The 17996-nt window shown below is 33.6% G+C and overlaps 2 pseudogenes; both read right to left on the minus strand.

The window, feature by feature from the left end:
* Nucleotides 1-6851: 6851 nt before the first annotated feature.
* On the minus strand, nucleotides 6852-9960 carry LOC149551643 (chromatin remodeling protein DDM1-like; annotated as a pseudogene).
* A 3272-nt stretch (nucleotides 9961-13232) lies between these two features.
* On the minus strand, nucleotides 13233-15562 carry LOC149551644 (26S proteasome non-ATPase regulatory subunit 1 homolog A-like; annotated as a pseudogene).
* Between the last annotated feature and the right edge of the window lie 2434 nt (nucleotides 15563-17996).

Below are 17996 nucleotides of genomic sequence, written 5' to 3' on the forward strand. Positions count from 1 at the left end.
CTCGGTAGAAGCTAACTTTTTGCCACATTATCTTTGATGATCGAGTGAGCTCGGTAGACATTGAATTTTCTTCGTTAACCTTGGGAGCTCGGTTAACACTAACTTTTTTCTGAAAAATCCTTTGATGCTCGAGTGAGCACGGTAAGAACTAAATTTACTGTGTAATGTTCAAGAACGTTCGGTAGACACTGTAAATTTCTTTGCTGATCATCTGATCTTGGTAGACTCTATCTAATGAATGATATGAAATTTGTGTAACATCAAAGAAAATACACAATTAACAATTGTATCCAAAAATCTCCCTCTTTGGCATTGATGGAAACACAACATGACATAAAAGAATGAAATTTGAAAACAAGTCTTTTTCTGTCAGAACAACTTTCTCTATTAGATAAAAAAACTCTCCCTCTTTTAGTAATCTCCCTCTGTAAAGGAATTACATAGCAAACTCTTCCTCTCAAACAAATTTTAGAAAGATATGATAGTAAAACTCTCCCTCTTTGACAACACATGCCAAAGACATCACAACTCAAATGAATTTTAATGTACCTTTAGTACTGATTCATATGTAATATCTCCTGATTATGCTGCATCAACTAATAGATCTTCAACTTGGTATGCATTGATGCATCACTAGAACTTCATTTTAGTGAACTTTAGATAGGGGAGTGACCCCTAACTTACCTCTTACATACAAGAATGCATCCTTAGGTAATGGCTTTATGAATATGTTAGCAATTTGTTCCTTTGTATGGACATATTCATATCTGATCTCCTTATCTTGCACCAATTCTCTGACAAAATGATATTTTATTGCAATGTGCTTGGTTTTGGAATGCATCACTGGATTCTTAGATATTTTGATTGCACTTGTATTAGCATAGAACATAACAACTGGTTCTTTGATTTCCACCTTCATGCCTTCCAACAACTATTTAAACCAAACAATATTAGAATAGTTTACTGTTGCAGCAACATACTCTGCCTCTGCTGTAGATTGGGATGTACAATTCTACTTTTTGCTTGTCCAAGAAACCAACCTCTTTCCAACAAAGAATGCTCATCCACTTGTACTTTTCTATCATCAAGGTTTCCTGCCCAATCAACATTAGTAAACACTTTCAAATTCAGATTACCTCTAAATTTGTACCATAAACCATAATCTTCAGTTCCTTTCAAATATCTCATTATTCTTTTGATTTCCATCATGTGATTTTCTCTTGGTTTTTCTAAAAATCTTGCTACAATACCAACTACAAAGGAAATATCTAGCCTAGTATGAACTACATACTGCAACTTTCCAATCATAGATCTATACAATGTTTGATCTACTTCTTTTGATTCATCTTCCTTGGTAAGTTTTAATCTAGTACACATAGGAGTCCCAACTGGTTTACAATCTTCCATACCAAACTTTTTCAATATCTCCTTGATGTATTTTGATTGAGTGGTGTAGATACCATTTTTATTCTGTTGAATTTGAAGACCAACAAAGAATTTTATCTCACCCAACATAGACATTTCAAATTCCTTGTTCATTTTCTCTGAAAATTCTTTGCAAAGATCATCATTCTCTATGAAAATAGTATCATCTACAAATATTTCTGCCAAGACAATCTTATTATCTGGTCCTTCCTTTATATACAAGCTAGTGTTATCATTAGTTCTTTGAAAACCAATCTGAATAAGATAGTTATGCAATCTTTCATACCATGCTCTAGGGGCTTGTTTCAGACCATACAATGCCTTGTGTAATTTGCAGACCATGTTCTTCTTATCTAGATCAATAAAACCTTCAGGTTGTTCAATGTAGACTTCTTCATCTAGTATACAATTGAGGAATGCTAACTTGACATCCATCTAATAATCTTTGAATCCTTTATGAGCAACATATGCAAGTAAGGTTCTAACTCCTTCCAATCTTGCAATAGGAGAAAAATTTTCTCCATAGTCTATTCCTTCTTCTTGAGCATATTCTTTGCATACTAGTCTAGCTTTGTTTCTTGATACCTTACCATCTTCAGTCAACTTGTTTCTAAATACCCACTTAGTTCCAATCAAATTTTTATCTTTAGGCCTGAGTACAAGAGTCCATGTCTTGTTTTTCTCTATCTACTCTATCTCTTCATTCATAGCCTCAATCCAACTATCATTTCCCAATGCATCTTTGATATTTCTAGGTTCAAAATCATCAAGTAAACAAGTACCTTTCAACTTACTTCTTGTCATGGTTCCTTTAGATTTGTCTCCAATGATTTGATCTGCTGAATGATGTCTCCTAACATATTTTTTCTAATACAGGTTCCTTGCCTTTTGAATGAATTTCATTGTTATCCTCTTGCACTTCAACTTCAGGTTTTGGCTCAGTAGATATTGGCTCGGGTCCTTCAGACTCGGTAGACACTTGCTCGATAGCATCTAAATGTAACTTAGGTTGTTGTAGCTCAGTTTGAACTTCTTGTAACTCGGTTACTGATGACTCAGGAGTAGAAGATTCCTGATTGAATGGTACTGTATCAGGTTCAATGAAAAAAAACTTTCTATAATCTTTTGGTTCCCTTTTCCTTTCTTCTTCAGTCCTTTGTGCAAACTCATCAACTTTCACATGTGCATTTTCTATGACTTTGTGAGTAGACAAATTCAAACATCTATATGCTTTACTTTTGCAAGAGTATCCAAAAAATATTCCTTCATCACTTTTCACATCAAATTTTCCTTTTCTAGATTCTTTCAAAATGTAACATTTACTTCCAAATACTTTTAGATATTACATTAGGTTTATAGCCATACCATAGCTCATAGGGAGTTTTGAAAGAGTCTTTTTTTAGTTGTACTCGGTTCAAGGTATGAACTACAGTGTTGATAGCTTCCAGTATTTGATAGCAATGCTCTTTTCAATCATTAAGGTTCTTGCATAATCCATGATAGATCTATTCCTCTTTTCAACTATTCCATTTTGCTTAGGAGTTTCAGGGGCTGATACCTATCTTTTGATTCCTCTTTCAATGCAAAAGTTATTGAACTCATGTGAAATGAAATCTCCACCTTTGCTTGACCTCAAGCATTTCAATCTTTTCCCTATTTCCTTTTCTACTCTGCCCAAATACCATTTGAATTTTCCAAATGCTTTTGATTTGTTCCTTAGATACATGACTGTGATCATTCTTGAGTAATCATCAACAAAAAGAATGAAGAACTTTTCTCTAGTATAGCTTTCAATTCCAATGGGTCCAAATAAATCAGTATGCACAATTTCTAATATATCTTCAGACTAATAGTTTTTACTTTTAAAACTAGTCTTTCCCATTTTACCAATCTCACAATTCTTGCATAGACCGACCTCAGGTTTCTTTATGTTAGGAATGCCTCTTACTTTCTTGAATTTTCTTATCTTTACCAAATTATCAAAATTGACATGACACAACCTTTTATGCCATAACCAACTTTCTTCAATTTGAGCAATAAAACATGAACATTCACCAAGTTCAAGATAGAACAAGTTACCTTTAGTTTGAGTGCCTGATCCAATCAAATTTCCTTTGCCATCCAGCAATCTTTCTTTTCCATGCATGAATTCTACTTTGAATCCATTATTGAGTAGCTATGCCACACTCAACAAATTATGCTTTAGTCCTTCTACCCAATAGGCATTATCACATATAAGTTCTTTGGTTAGAGAGATTCTTCCTCTTCCTTTTATGTGACGAGATTCATTATTACCAAACCTTACACTACCACCATCATAGTCTTCAAAGTATTCAAACTTAGTTTTATCACCAATCATGTGATGAGAACAACCACTATCTATGATCCATGTATCATTTTTGCTCATTAGAGAAATGAGTGTCATTTCCTCATCATTATTAGACTCATCTTTCACAGCAATGTAGACAGTTTCATCTTCTTCTTCATCATTAGAATCATTAGAGTCTTTAGCCATAAAACATATTTTCTTACCTTTATCCTTGAATGATTTGAAGTCTTTCTTGCCATTGTACTTGTAACCTTTCTTCTCATCTTTGTTCTACTTGTTTGGGCACCTAGCAGCAATATGACCAACTTCTTCACATGAAAAATAGATTAGAGGAACTTTACCTTTATATTTTCCTTTGCCTCTAGAATATTTCCTTGCTAGTAGAGTTTCAATCACCTCGAGATCACTGTCTAAACTTTGGTCTGATTCATCTTCAGTTTCTGACTGAGATTCCTTTTTCTTTTTTCTTTTCTCCTTGAGTGAAATCTTGGCTTCAAATGCTGATTCAATGCTCTTGGAAGTTGGAACATAGTTGTCAAAGTTGTCTAGTTCAAATGCAGTTAATCTTCCAACTATGGCTTCTAGATTTATCTTATGATTTGCTTCACATCTTCTTTCTTGAATTGTAGAAATTCTGATTGCATAAATGGGAAGTAGAGTTCTAAGAACTGTACTTATAACTGTCTCCTCCTTGATATCTCCTCCAGATGCTTTGATTGCACTGACATATGCTTTGACTCTTTCAACATATTTTGCAATGTTTTCATCCTCTCTCATCCTCATCTGATCAAATTGTCCTCTCAGACTTTCTGCTTTGGCTCTTCTTACATTATCATCTCCTCCATAGATTTATTTTAGCTTTTCCCACATTTTAAAGGTAGATTTGTAGTCCTTGATGTCATCAAATTCTTCATAACTTAGAGCAGATGCTATATCTATCATCATAATGTTGTGGGTCTTCTTTTCAGCAATATCATTGACAGATAGTGTACCAACTAGTTCTACATATTTTTTATCAAGGTATTTTAGTCCTATATCTCCAATAGAAGCTAGATGAAGTCTCATCAACCGTTGCCATGCTGAGAAGTTGTCCCTGTTAAGTCTTGGAATTTCCCTCTTATAAGACATCTTGATCTTTGGTTTAGATCCTTGAAATCTTATCCTATAAGCACCAAAAGCTCTAATACACTAGTACATTTGAGGCCATTTTTTGACCATTATTGGTCAAAATTTTGACCCAAATTTTGACCAAATTTGTCCGACCCATTGGTCAAAATTTTTTTGGTCAAAAACGTTCTAGAGCCATGGTGCAAGTTCTGTTAGGAATTGGTCAAAATTTTGACCAATGAAGGTAGAAAATTTTGACTGATAAAGGTAGAAATTTTGACCAATAAAGATAAAAATTTCGATAGATGAAGGTGGAAATTTTGACCAATGAAGGTAGAAAACACCTAGGCATTAGTGGAAATTTTGACCAATGAAGGTAGAAACACCTAGGCATTGGTAGAAATTTCAACCAATGAAGGTAGAAATTTCTACCAATGCCTGGATGTAATTTTTTTTCAAGCATTCTATAAAATAGTTCACATGCCTTGCGTATGATATGACATTTTGCATGCATCTACACTCTCTCATCCAGCTGATGATGGATTACGGAGAGTGATCTGAAACGATGATGGTGAAAAACACACAAAATCAAATCCAAAATGAACTTGCATCACAAATAGATTGTGGAAATCCGATATTGTTAATTTTGCATGCATGTCTACCAGGACAATCACAACTTAAATATTGTTAATTTTGCATGCATGTCTACCAGGACAATCACATCTTAAATATATATTTAAGTTGTGATTGTCCTGGTAGACATGCATGCAAAATTAACAATATCGGATTTCCACAATCCATTTGTGATGCAAGTTTGTTTTGGATTTGATTTTGTGTGTTTTTCACCATCATCATTTCAGATCACTCTCCGTAATCCATCATCAGCTGGATGAGAGAGTGAAGGATGCATGCAAAATTTCAAATCATACGAAAGGCATATGAACTATTTTATAGAATGCCTGATAAACATCGACAGTAACTAATCAAATTGTCATAAACACCGACAGTAACTAATATGCTTCTTCATTAATATGCCCGATACAATAAGAAAACTTGGAAAATATGCACATCAAGTTATATGCTAAAAGGAAATCATTTAGGAGATACATAATTTGAACAACCATATGTTAAGATTCTACATTTTGTATCACTTCCCTGAGTCTAACAGTTGAGAATATGTTCATCATCCTCCTTGTAGTATGTTCTGATGGCTTGCACATCCACAAAAGTTCCAGTGTCTCACAGGAAGGGCTATTATTGAAGTTACTTATAATACGTGTCAATTCTGGTCATTCCATGAATATCGAGCCCCCATACTCATGGAATGATTTCCATTATTCTTATATTCTATTGCAACAAGTAAATAGTTAAAAGAAGTCACTGGTTGTGCAATTGGTGCGGCAACAAGTTTAACACAATGTGGACAACATCAATTAGAAATGTGGATGGTTAATAACTCCTATCAATGCATTAATAAAGAAAACCAATTTGATTTGAGACTCCAAATGATCAAGGAAATCTTGCAAAAATTGAAGTTTTATTGCTTGTGGTATTACACCAGTCTATAGACCTGACTCCCTCTTCTATATCTCTAATAGTGGCTCCCTCTTACATATATAAGACTTCACAATATAAACAATTCAACCAACTGTCATTGGGTTGAAAGGTTCCTTGTCAGATATATTTGAACTAATGGTATCATTTGAGGAACATCCACAAAACTTCTAACAAACAAAAACCTTGATGATGGATTCAGTATTTGCCACCAATTTAGAAAGATTCTTACTTGTCTAAGCTGCTTGTTGGTTCATCCAGAAACAACAACCTTGGCCTCATTAGATTTTCTAAGGAAATGCTCACTCTCCTCTTTTCTCCACCACTGATTCCCCTTAGGTGCCAGATTCCTATGGGAGTGTTGGCACATTCCTAAAGACCCATTTCCACAAGTGTAGACTCTACTAGTGCCGATTTTTTTGTCCAGGGCATTTTATCAGGGAGCCTTACACGAGCTAACCTCAACGAGTGAGACAAAAGCAGAAGCCATCATTGCAAATGCTTGTCTTGCATCAAATATGTGTGCTCCCCATTGGAATGGATAGGGAATCCTTATCCTGTAGAATAACAAGAATGAGTAAAAACTATTTTCAAAAATGTTAACTTTTAAAACAAATTTACTATATGATCAAATTAAAATTGTTTTGAGAAATTATCTTTTAAAGAGAGCCAAGAGGAACTTCCTCAACATTCCCCAAAATAACTCAGCACAACACAACATACTATTCCCCATTAATGTCCAAGTATGAAAATGGAACACTGTAAAGAATAAGCAGTACTAGTTAGTCAAACATTCCTTCTTAAATAAAGAATATGCATATTAAAGGAAAGAATATTTTGGAATTCAAACATTTAACATAAATCCCCACCAAAGACATCATCTTTGAACATAATCTTTCATACGTCAAGTAGAAGCAATCTTTAGGAGCAAGATAAATACTAACACCATATGTCAGACCACCATTCATTAATTTGTTATTGCTAAACCATGTAGTATAATTGATGATATACTTTTATCGGATGCCCCATGCCATGCATATTTAACATTTTCTTTACCATGAGAATTTCTTGCTATCTCAACCTATTTATTGAAAATCTACAGCCGAGCCTATCCCAACCTACTTGTATGTGAATTTTGATAAATAGCAGTAACACTGGTTGCAAGTCCAATTTTATTTAGGCTAGTAAGGAAACAATTTTTCACAGCTACAAACTCTATATCGCAATCCATTAATTTGATCAATCTCTCCCCCAGATGTTCAAATTCATGAGTCACAAAACTAGAACATTTTTGGGATTTAGAAAGAAAACTGTTATTAATCACACCATCCTTAACCTCATCATGCAATACCTGGCCATTCTCCAACTGAGTTGCTTCTGTAAACAGAGTTAACCTGCACTATCAGCTCTCATAGTAACCTGCATAATAAAAGAGACCTTTGGGAATTTTTAACCATTCTTTGAGAAGTTTCAATTATTTTTCAATTACAAACATCATAGATGTTACAAGAGAAACTTACCAATGATATATGCCTAAGTCACAATCCAGATTTACAAGCATAATAAAAGAGACCTTTGGGAATACCATAGACCTACAGATTTTCCAACCCTCTTCATAAGAATTCCACCAACCAGAGTTGCCCAGTAGTCTCCAACAGTTGAACAAACAATCCTTACCTCCACAGAATGAGCCGTGATAAGCCTGTAGACATGTACAGGCTTTGTTTGTCCAATCCTATGACACCGGTCCATTGCTTGAAAATCCATTTGAGGATTTTGCATAATCAAACTTATTATATTGATATAATTACAATAAATACATACAAAAAAACTTCAATGCAAGTTCATAACAAAAGTTCCTGCATAATAAATAATTTTTTCTACTCTATAAACATGCATTAAAAATGCATACCGCAATGAAACTAATATGATAAGATGTAAACTTATATCTTACCTAGTCACTGTCATAAATGATACAGGTATCTACAATAGTGAGATTAATCCCAAGCTCACCAGCTCGTGTGCTTAGCAAAAAGATATGAAATTTTCTTTCTGGATCATTAAAATCATTGATCTGTATTGAAAGACACCAAAGAAGAATTTGTAAGAAAATTGCACATGCTTAAAGATAGTATTCCAGCAATTCTAGAAATTTTGTCCATTGAGAAAATATCAAAATCTATAATCAATGTACAATTTTGGCACCATCAAAAAATCATGTTTAGAAACTGCAAAGTGCATGCCCTAAAACACAGAAGCACACAGAACTTGAGAACAACAAGCAAACTCTTCTCTTGATTGCTGTGTTACTTGAAATTAGTACAAGAAACTTAAGGGCGCAGTAAAAATGAAGGTTAAATAATGCAAATTGTTATTGGTACCTTATGTTTTTGAGCTTTCAAATGCAATATAAGTCTGTCTAACAAGCCAAATTTGCTACACTGTTGAACCAACTGAGCCACTGGTGGGTAATCAATTGAAGAGAAAGCTCAATGTTAGACATAAGTTATAACACTAAATCAATTTGTCCCACTAGTAATCAGTTTCAAAATAACTAAGCTCAATTACTAATTAAATCCTTACTTGACTAATCAAACTGTGATTCAAACAGATTAGGATGGTTGCAGTTCTTTCTCAGTTGAATCATCAAATTGTTTAGCTTTGTTCTGATGCCTGTGCTTGAAACAGATGAAGGAAGTCATACCAAACTTTTATTATTCAAGCAAATAAGACTGGCTAAATGGCTGATAGTACAATTTAATAAAGGAACACAACTTATGCAGGAGCTCTATAAAATAACTCTTCCAAATTAGAGAACACATTACCCTACCTTTCTCTGCCTTACTCTGTAGGTGGGTCTCAAGTGTTTTATTGACTAAGTGCTCTTGGATCTATTTTTGATGTTCCATCATATTTGCATACATGATTATTTCTTTTTTCTTTCAGAGGTTTTGTTCCACCTCTTCCTTCAATCTTCTAAGGAGAAATGGCTGAAGAATCAAATGAAGCTTTGAAATTACCTAAAAAAGCAACTATTGTCAATCTCAAGTACAACAATAGAAAACAAACATAAAATTAACTGCTTGAATTTGAAGCATACTTGAACTCTTCTCTTCTGCTCTTCTTTGTCCTGAACCATTCCTTTGCTATTAATAGTACAGTCTCTTGACATCAAATGAACAATCAGTTGGTAGGTGGAAATCACTACATATGCTAAAGTGGATGACTTTTTAAATTGAAATAATCTATGATAACTTTTCGAGTCAAAATTGTTTATGATAATTTTTCAAGTTACATTAATTATTAGAATCTAGATACAAACACCACTGAACAATTTTGTTGAAGATTTTTGACATGAAGTGAATTCTTATAGACTAAAATATAGATTTCTATCACAGAAATTAACAAAGAACCATTCATAGTACCTGGTTGAATGGTCTCGTCTTTGTGCAAAAAGCAGTCTCTAATAGTCCCTTAGAATGAAGTGCACAAATCACACCAAGAGCAGTACCATATCCTGTAGTTGCAAGATTAACCAAACACATCACTAAGTTATGTTAGAATCATGCAGAGTTCACAAAGAAATGGATAGATCAATTAGTATATTTATATTTTTAATTCTTACTAGCATATATTTTTAGGTTAATCTCATTGAGAAATAACTTACAAGGAGGGATATTGCACTCCATCATCAAAAAAAGAAGTTAAAAATAACTTTAGCACAATTTCTTGATAGTGATTATCTGTATCTTTCCATTTTTTCAAATATGCATAGTTACAAAGCACACTGCTATATCCCTTTGGTTCAGCATCAAAAGAAATTATTAGGAAATAGCTCCACTAAAGCTTATTACTCATGCCTCATCCATCTTTTAAAGTTCATGTTAATAAAGATTGTATTTTGTTCCCTATTATTAAAACAAATCAAGCAGATGTATCAATCATCTTTCCAATTCATCATATTAGCTTGTGGCAAAGTCTTATCAAAAATTGTAAGCTAATTTAAATGGCTTGGTTTAATGTGGGCACTTTTAGAATATATCCATTTATGTTGGCACATTGTTAAAATATAGGTTTTCCTATCTTCAGCCCTTGGGAAAAATATGTAAATCAGACAGCTTTGAAATTAAAGTTTTGAAACTCACAGAAGAAGTAAGGTCATTTGGGTTCAACCTCTTAGCTAGTCCAAAGTCTCCTGTAGATTCATTATACCAATAACAATTGTGAATATTCTCAACTCACACAGAAAACCAAGCACCTTCATCTGTACTTAAGTGTCAAAAGAGTTACATCTTGTATAGGCAATTCCAAAGAAATCAGAACATACCAAGATGGACATCCTGCTCCTTTGTCAAAAAAATATTTGAGCACTGCAAAGAAAACAACACATTATATCATGTTACCATTTCCTAAGAGAAATGCTAAAATGAGTAGTAGTACAATCCCTTATTAACAAATATTAATAAATAATCAATAATTAACCTTCAAATCTCTATGAAGGATATGATTAGAGTGCAAATGGTCCACTGCAAGAAGAAGCTGTACACACCATTTATAGAGTTTCTGCCCGAAAACATGAAGCATATTTATAAATGTGCTCAAAGATTAGAAAGACAAATTACATTTGGATAAGCTGATCTAGAAGCAACTTGGCTTTCACGAGATTACTGTTGACTTCTTCAAGAAAATATACTCCATTTGCCTTTTTCATTATCTCAGCCCTACATTAAAAACTCCGTTTAATCAGGCATTTAAATAGGAGATAATGCTAAATACATAACAAGGAAAAACTCTTTCACGGGAAGGAAAAACTTACATATCCCCGCCTTCATAGTAACCTAGCACAATACATACATAGCAACCCTACAAAGGAAAAAATCAAGAAAATTATTATTAAATTTTCATTATAATAAACTCTAAACAAGTTCTAATTAAAAAACTACGTTAACCTAATTCAACCATAAGCTGCTACTTCCAAAACCTATAACTAAGTACCATTAACTATTAATGTTGGAATTCACTGAACAAAGAACACTACCACCTATTTACTAGCTATTAAAATAGGGGAATTGTTTCCTTTGCATTTTTGTCACATGAGAATGGTGAAAACATAAGTTTCTAATAAAACCAAAGTGTCATATAACACAGACCCAAAAACTAAGAAGAGTCATTTTCTAACAAAAACTCAGATAATTCTCCTGTAGTGATCATTTTCTAACACACACTTGGATAATACTCATGCTCTTGGGTACTCTATCAACAATATAGTAGGTTCACTCTTTGTAATGAGAACCATGAAGCCGACTTGAAAAAAAATAAATCAGGAAATGCTTCCAATTAGTAAAATTTTGAAGCCACTTTTGGCAACTTTTTAAAGCTAATTCAACAGAGATTCTTGTCATAAAGCATTGGTGCTACCTTAAATTGGCCGTAGTTATGAGATAGCAAATTCAATTAACTAGCTAGACATAACTATGCATTGTATGAAATTGAATAGACTTGCTTTTATATGTATAGAACAAATTTGCACAGTTACATTTAGTTCATTGTGAGTATAATGTGATGATGGCCATGTTCATGATATTATCTACATTCCATCACCTATAAATGTGCACCAAAATCCTTTTCAATTGACATGGCAATAGCCATAATCATCATGATGATACATGTTCAAGCCCTATAACAATATTTTTAAGGCCAACAACATACAAGAAATTGGTACATTAATCATTGGGTAAGACAACATGGTACATTAGTCATTCAAGATACAGTAATAAAAAAGATTCAAGATGATATCCATGAAATGCACATTTATAGTCAAGCCCTAGAAGCATTCTAATAAGATCTTAGGACAACACTTCAACATGGATTATCGTTGATCACTTATCTCATTTCATGATAGCACTTTGGAGTTAAATGTAGATTATCCAATGTCATTGCTGGAGGATTGGATGTTGAAGAGGGCCTTGAAAAAGTTAGAAAATATCAAAGGCATTAAATTTCATGGTGCATTTTCTACTAATGGTACTATTGCTGCTTTGACAGAAGTTACTGATGTCTCAGATAATGAAATTTTTTATGGAGTTTTGATGGATCAAAACACCTTTTGGTACAGGTCTCTAAATGGTTCAAGTTTTTGGGTTGTGCTCCTGTGCAACATGCTGCTTCATGAGCTGTAGGTACTATCTTTTAAGGTAGGCTTCCTATTTTCTCTATGGTTTCTTTGAGTTTGCTAGATTTTTTGACAAAATTCCAAATTTTTTTCATGGGGATTGAACATCTGTTCATATTTTGGTATGGCTATCTGTAGTATTGCATAGAGTGGGAGCTATGGGTTCTATGGTATTTCTTTAGTTTGTAAGGCTTTGGTGGTATGGCTACAGTGTTAATTGCTCTGAGTGACTTTGCTACTAGCATAGTTGCTGCTATAATACTATATTTTTTTCAAATGTTGTTGGGCTAGGGCCACATATGTATTCACATTAATATAATTTTAAGGAAAAACAATGTGAATTACAATTACACGGGATACAAGAAAAAGGGCATAAACATTACTAATGCAACCTGATCAGTTACTATTAGTCTTTAGAATATAATCAAGAACATTTTAAATTTCCTCTACATTAGACATTCAAAAGCCTCAAAACCCTTGAATTAATTATGATGTATTGGACAAAATCCACTAATGCCATAAGAAATAAATTGCAACTAGAGAGAAATAGATTACCTCCAATAAAATTTTATTCATGACATACCTGTTAGACTTGGGACATGCACACTAGTAGTAGCTAAGACCTCTTTTATCTTAGCCTTAATATTATGAATATTTGTTGCAGGAATTCGAACGCTTCACATTCTCATGTGCATTACCCTCATCCATAACAGTTTTCTGATCAGCATCTTTCTTTGCTTTGGTTTTAGCCTTTGCTGATATAGACATATAGATAGAATAGTAGTAGGCAATTTTATAGCTGAATTTGTTGTTGGAGGTGTTGTGAGATGAGGATATTCAAATAGTGAGGGCGTAGCTTTTGACAAAAATTCAAACTTTGGGACCTTCAAGTCATAGTTGAGCCCAATGAAAGCAGTAGGAGCAAAAGAGAGACTCAAGAAATATATGAGGGGATACCAATACCAAAATTGGCTAAATACTACCATACCAAAAATAGCAATAATTCTATCATGCTTTGTCCTAGAAAGCAACTTGATGGTCGCATTCCAACCACCTGCATCTAAAATACTTGATGCCAAAATTGCACCCATCTTGCTCATGGTATCTTCATTCTTGTCAAGAATTATCTTCTCAAGTTGACACCTGATATTTTATAAATGAAAAATAACCAAGTTAATTAAAAGGAATCCTAGAATCACAATGCCAAAAAGAATGTATGGTTGGAAGAGACCCTTATTGCAACAAAAGATCCCAATAGAAAACAAGTTGAAATCCTACATTTTTAAAAATGTTCTTGAGATGGAGAATCTTCATTTGGTGTTCACATTTTTCCAATTCAAAAACATCAAATAACTTCAAAAAATTAAATTTACAGCATCACCAACACGAGGTTCACATCCCTCATTTGTTTGCATAAGAACCATAGCCATGGTTATAAGAGCACCTTGACAAACAAAGTCTACAATGTTTGATGTTAATAGCTCCAACAGAGAAATAGCCTCACTTAAAGTTGTGCTTGCACAAGAGATACCTATAGCTAGAGCCACTCCATATCTAACATGTGGATTGTATGATTCAGACAACAGAGATACTATTCTTGGAGTCTGTAAAAATTGCTTTTAAATTTTATGTTGTTGTAAAGAATCATGATAATCTCAGAAAAGTTTTAAAATATTCATTTCTGGCAAACCACCTTTGGCCAAATTTAAGTTATAGTAAAAACATATAGGTGTACAATGATACCAAAGATACAAACCTTCTTAGGCTCAAAGTATAGAACAAATCCAATTGCCATCACCGTAGTTCTTCTCACATCATCACTGACATATGAGATAGTAAAGTGCAGCAGACGAAAAATGGCTTTGTTATTTGTTGTGCCTCTATATGCCAGAGCCAAAGCATTGATTCCACCATAATGCAGAATTGGATCCTGATCCCTGGTCATTTGCTCTATAAGGGTATCAGCTTCTTCTTCCCTTCCATAGACAGTTACTGCCTTTCCAAGGGCCAAGCTTCTATTCATGTTCACAAATTAAAAATATATTCCCAAAATCTAAAACGTAAAATTTTGAATAACTCCTCTAATGTTGTGTTTGCAATTAATGCTAATTTAATAAAAATTAAAAACCAATGGTACCTTATAATCTTCTCATGTTGAATATCATGTGCATATGAAAGCATTTCACTTGTCTTTTCACTTGAAGTACCAACCATAAGCAATCCCATACTGATACCTGCTGCCTCTCCAGCAATTGCACTATCTGAATAAAGAACATTTTTGATATCATCGTAAATCTCTTCATCGGCAGTTCCCAAAGCAGCCAATCCCAGCCCCAAAAATGCACCATGCTGAATTACCTTTAAAAAATACCACATATCTGGTATAAGTAGCTTGAAAGTATTATATCTTAAGTTGAGTAGTTGTTTAAATCACTTAGAAAGTTGGACATGTTTTGGAACTAGTTAAAACTTGAGAAGACTCGCTTCAACACTAGTACTACACAGGCTCTCGTGAAGAAACTATTTGATTCCTTCGCTGTGGTTAGCATGAATAAGCCCTAAAGCATATAGAGTCCCACCCTTAGAGTATGGGCTTCCACCACCAGTTGAACCATTGTGAGGAAGATATGGATCCATCAAAGATCGACCTTGTTGAAGGTGACCCCGGTGAATGACCCCCAAACCAGCAATAGCGCTGAAATTTGCCCAATTTGTTGCCCTGCTGAGCCATTCCTGGCAAAAAAAGTTAAAAATTTAATTGCATGCATTCAACAAAATCCTATGAGTTAGCCAAATTAACAAGGAAAAGAAAGACACATCACCAGATTTTCTCTCAAAAATGTGTCTATAGTGGTTCCAGCATGCATGAGTGCATTGGCATATATGGTGGCACTATGGCATACACTGTTTCACATTTCAATGGATTGCTTTATTGTCTTCAAAATGAGGAGATCTGACTTGCAAAATCCATTCATTCCTTTGATTGTATAATTTGAGCTATTTGGTAATTGATAATTAAGTGATTATTGAATAGATAACTGATGTTGTAACAAATGTTGGTTTGCTAATGATGATTGAATGCATGTTGGTTTAAAGAAAAATTTGTTGGTTGACTATTTTCTTTATTTAGCAATTTACTTTTGTGGATTCACATAATCAAGAGTGATGATTGATAAGAAATCCTTGGATGTTTGGAAAGATTTCTCCTTTATTGGTGAAAGGGTCACCACATCTCATAAGAATTGAGTCACCACCCTCTATTGCTGCCATTGAGAACAATAAATTATTTTCCAAATGTATCTCCCTTGGATGTCCTCAACTGTAACCATTAAAATGACTTGACTATCTATGAACATACAGTAACTGTAATTCTAATTCATTTGATATCTCTAATCTTTTAAATGAAAAAAATGCCCATCATAAAGAACATGTTATCTGACTAATGTATGGCTTTTTTTTGACTTCATTCAACAACATTCCCTAGTCCAACCAAGGTTTCCATGAGATCTAAGATGTTATTTGGAACACTTTCAACATGTTTAAACTAATGGTAAGGATGGGTTCATACCTGATTGCATAGTTTCTTCACAAATAGGGCTACTAGAAGAGCCCCAAATAGGCCTCCTTCAAGATTTTTGGAGCTTATAACTCCTTCCCCTCAAAGATTCAACTCACCTGCTCTAAAGAAAATTTGCTACATTAGACCCATTTCTTTTTTATTTTATATCTAAACCCTTTTTAGGATTAGTTGAAGATCCTACATTGCAAAATCATTCATTATTTCAAAGAAAATTGATAGATCAAATTGAAATAGTATAAGTCCCTTTGTGGGTTACCAACAAGATGACATTATTCATGGAGTTACATCCAATATAAAATCACTAGTTTTCTATATAAACCTTGTGGTTGTCCTAGTTGATCATACATGATAAATTGTTTAGCATCTCTAAGGTTTCCTTGTTCTAGAGAAGATTGAATGCTTGGTGTTTTATTCTCCACTTGCTAAGAGTGTAACAAAACACCCATCAATAGGATCCTAAGAAATTGTTGTGCCTCAAGCAAGCTCCCAAGTCCTTCCTAGGCATGAGAAATGTAATATTTAAGTGCCTCTATAGTTGGTGGTTGTTGATTTTGGATAATGGTTTGCTTGCTCAGTTTAGTTGAAGAATATTTGGCTAAGATTGTGTTAAATTGCAGTCAAATAACCAAATATTTAGGATTTATATTTCAAAAAGGAAGCACATGCCAAACATGTGTTTAATTGTAGATGAGTTAAGATTGGACAGGTGGGAGTAGGTCATTGATCTTTTGGTAGGACTCTATCATTCATTTTGTCCTTAAAAAGTAAATCACTATTTAGGATAGAAAGAGTGAATAAGATTATTCCAAGATGTGTTTTAATATATGTTTGACTTCTTGCACAATATTCTTTTTTTTCTTATCTCAATGGTTTTTGCTAGCTTTATCAAATCTATGTAAGCTTTTAAAAGGGCAAAAAATAGCTTCATAAGTTTGTGCGCACACAACACAAACACTGCACCCATCTTACCTAATGCTTTTGTGTGAATGCATGAACCTTGTCTTCATTAAATCCAATCACAATCAATTTCATCGAGCTTAATGAACATCAGAATCCATCCGTGAGACTGCCTTTGTTTGGCCATTCTTTCCAATAATATTCATGTGCCCCAATGGCATCTTCCACAAAACAGATATTTGTATCCATTTTTGACATTTCATCAAACAATTGAACAGTCTTGATCTATGCTAGCAAGGCCTTCAATTGCATTGTTCCTCATAAGTTCTTGTGGTTCTTACCTTCCTAAGTTTCTTCTATTTCATACCTATAGTGACCACAAATACTTTCCATTTTTACTCAAATGATTCTAATGTAAAATCATGCAATTACCTTTGTTGTACATAGCTTTACTAGGTTAAGTGAGAACCATTTCCTCCTAGCTCTACGTACCAATTTTAGTTCTATTATTTTTTATAGACATCATCATACTTGATTTTATAATCCCATAAATGTGGAATTCTAGTGCCACTGTGGTTTTGCTTCAAATTTGTACATAAGTGCATTTTCATCTAAGAAATTATAAATCTCAAATTGCAAGCATTGTGAATACCGTACACATGCATCATTTAAAGCATAAAAAAATTATATTTTTAATTATGCTGATATAAATTCCAATAATTTATTTTTGAGACAAAAAGAAAACAGAGAAATAAAATTAAATCAAAAAAATAGTGTGATTTAATAAACATGTTAGCTCTCCCAATTTCAAATTTCTATAAAGCAACATGAGACATCTCGAACCTCGAATGAAGAATAAAGCTAATCTGCATATATCAATTTGCATAGAAAATGAGGAAAATGGATTTTATTTCCCCAATGGAAGACCCATA

This window comes from Cupressus sempervirens, chromosome 6 (genome assembly GCF_028749045.1).
Source record: "Cupressus sempervirens isolate cs-2001-9-10 chromosome 6, ASM2874904v1, whole genome shotgun sequence".
Lineage (NCBI taxonomy): Eukaryota > Viridiplantae > Streptophyta > Pinopsida > Cupressales > Cupressaceae > Cupressus > Cupressus sempervirens.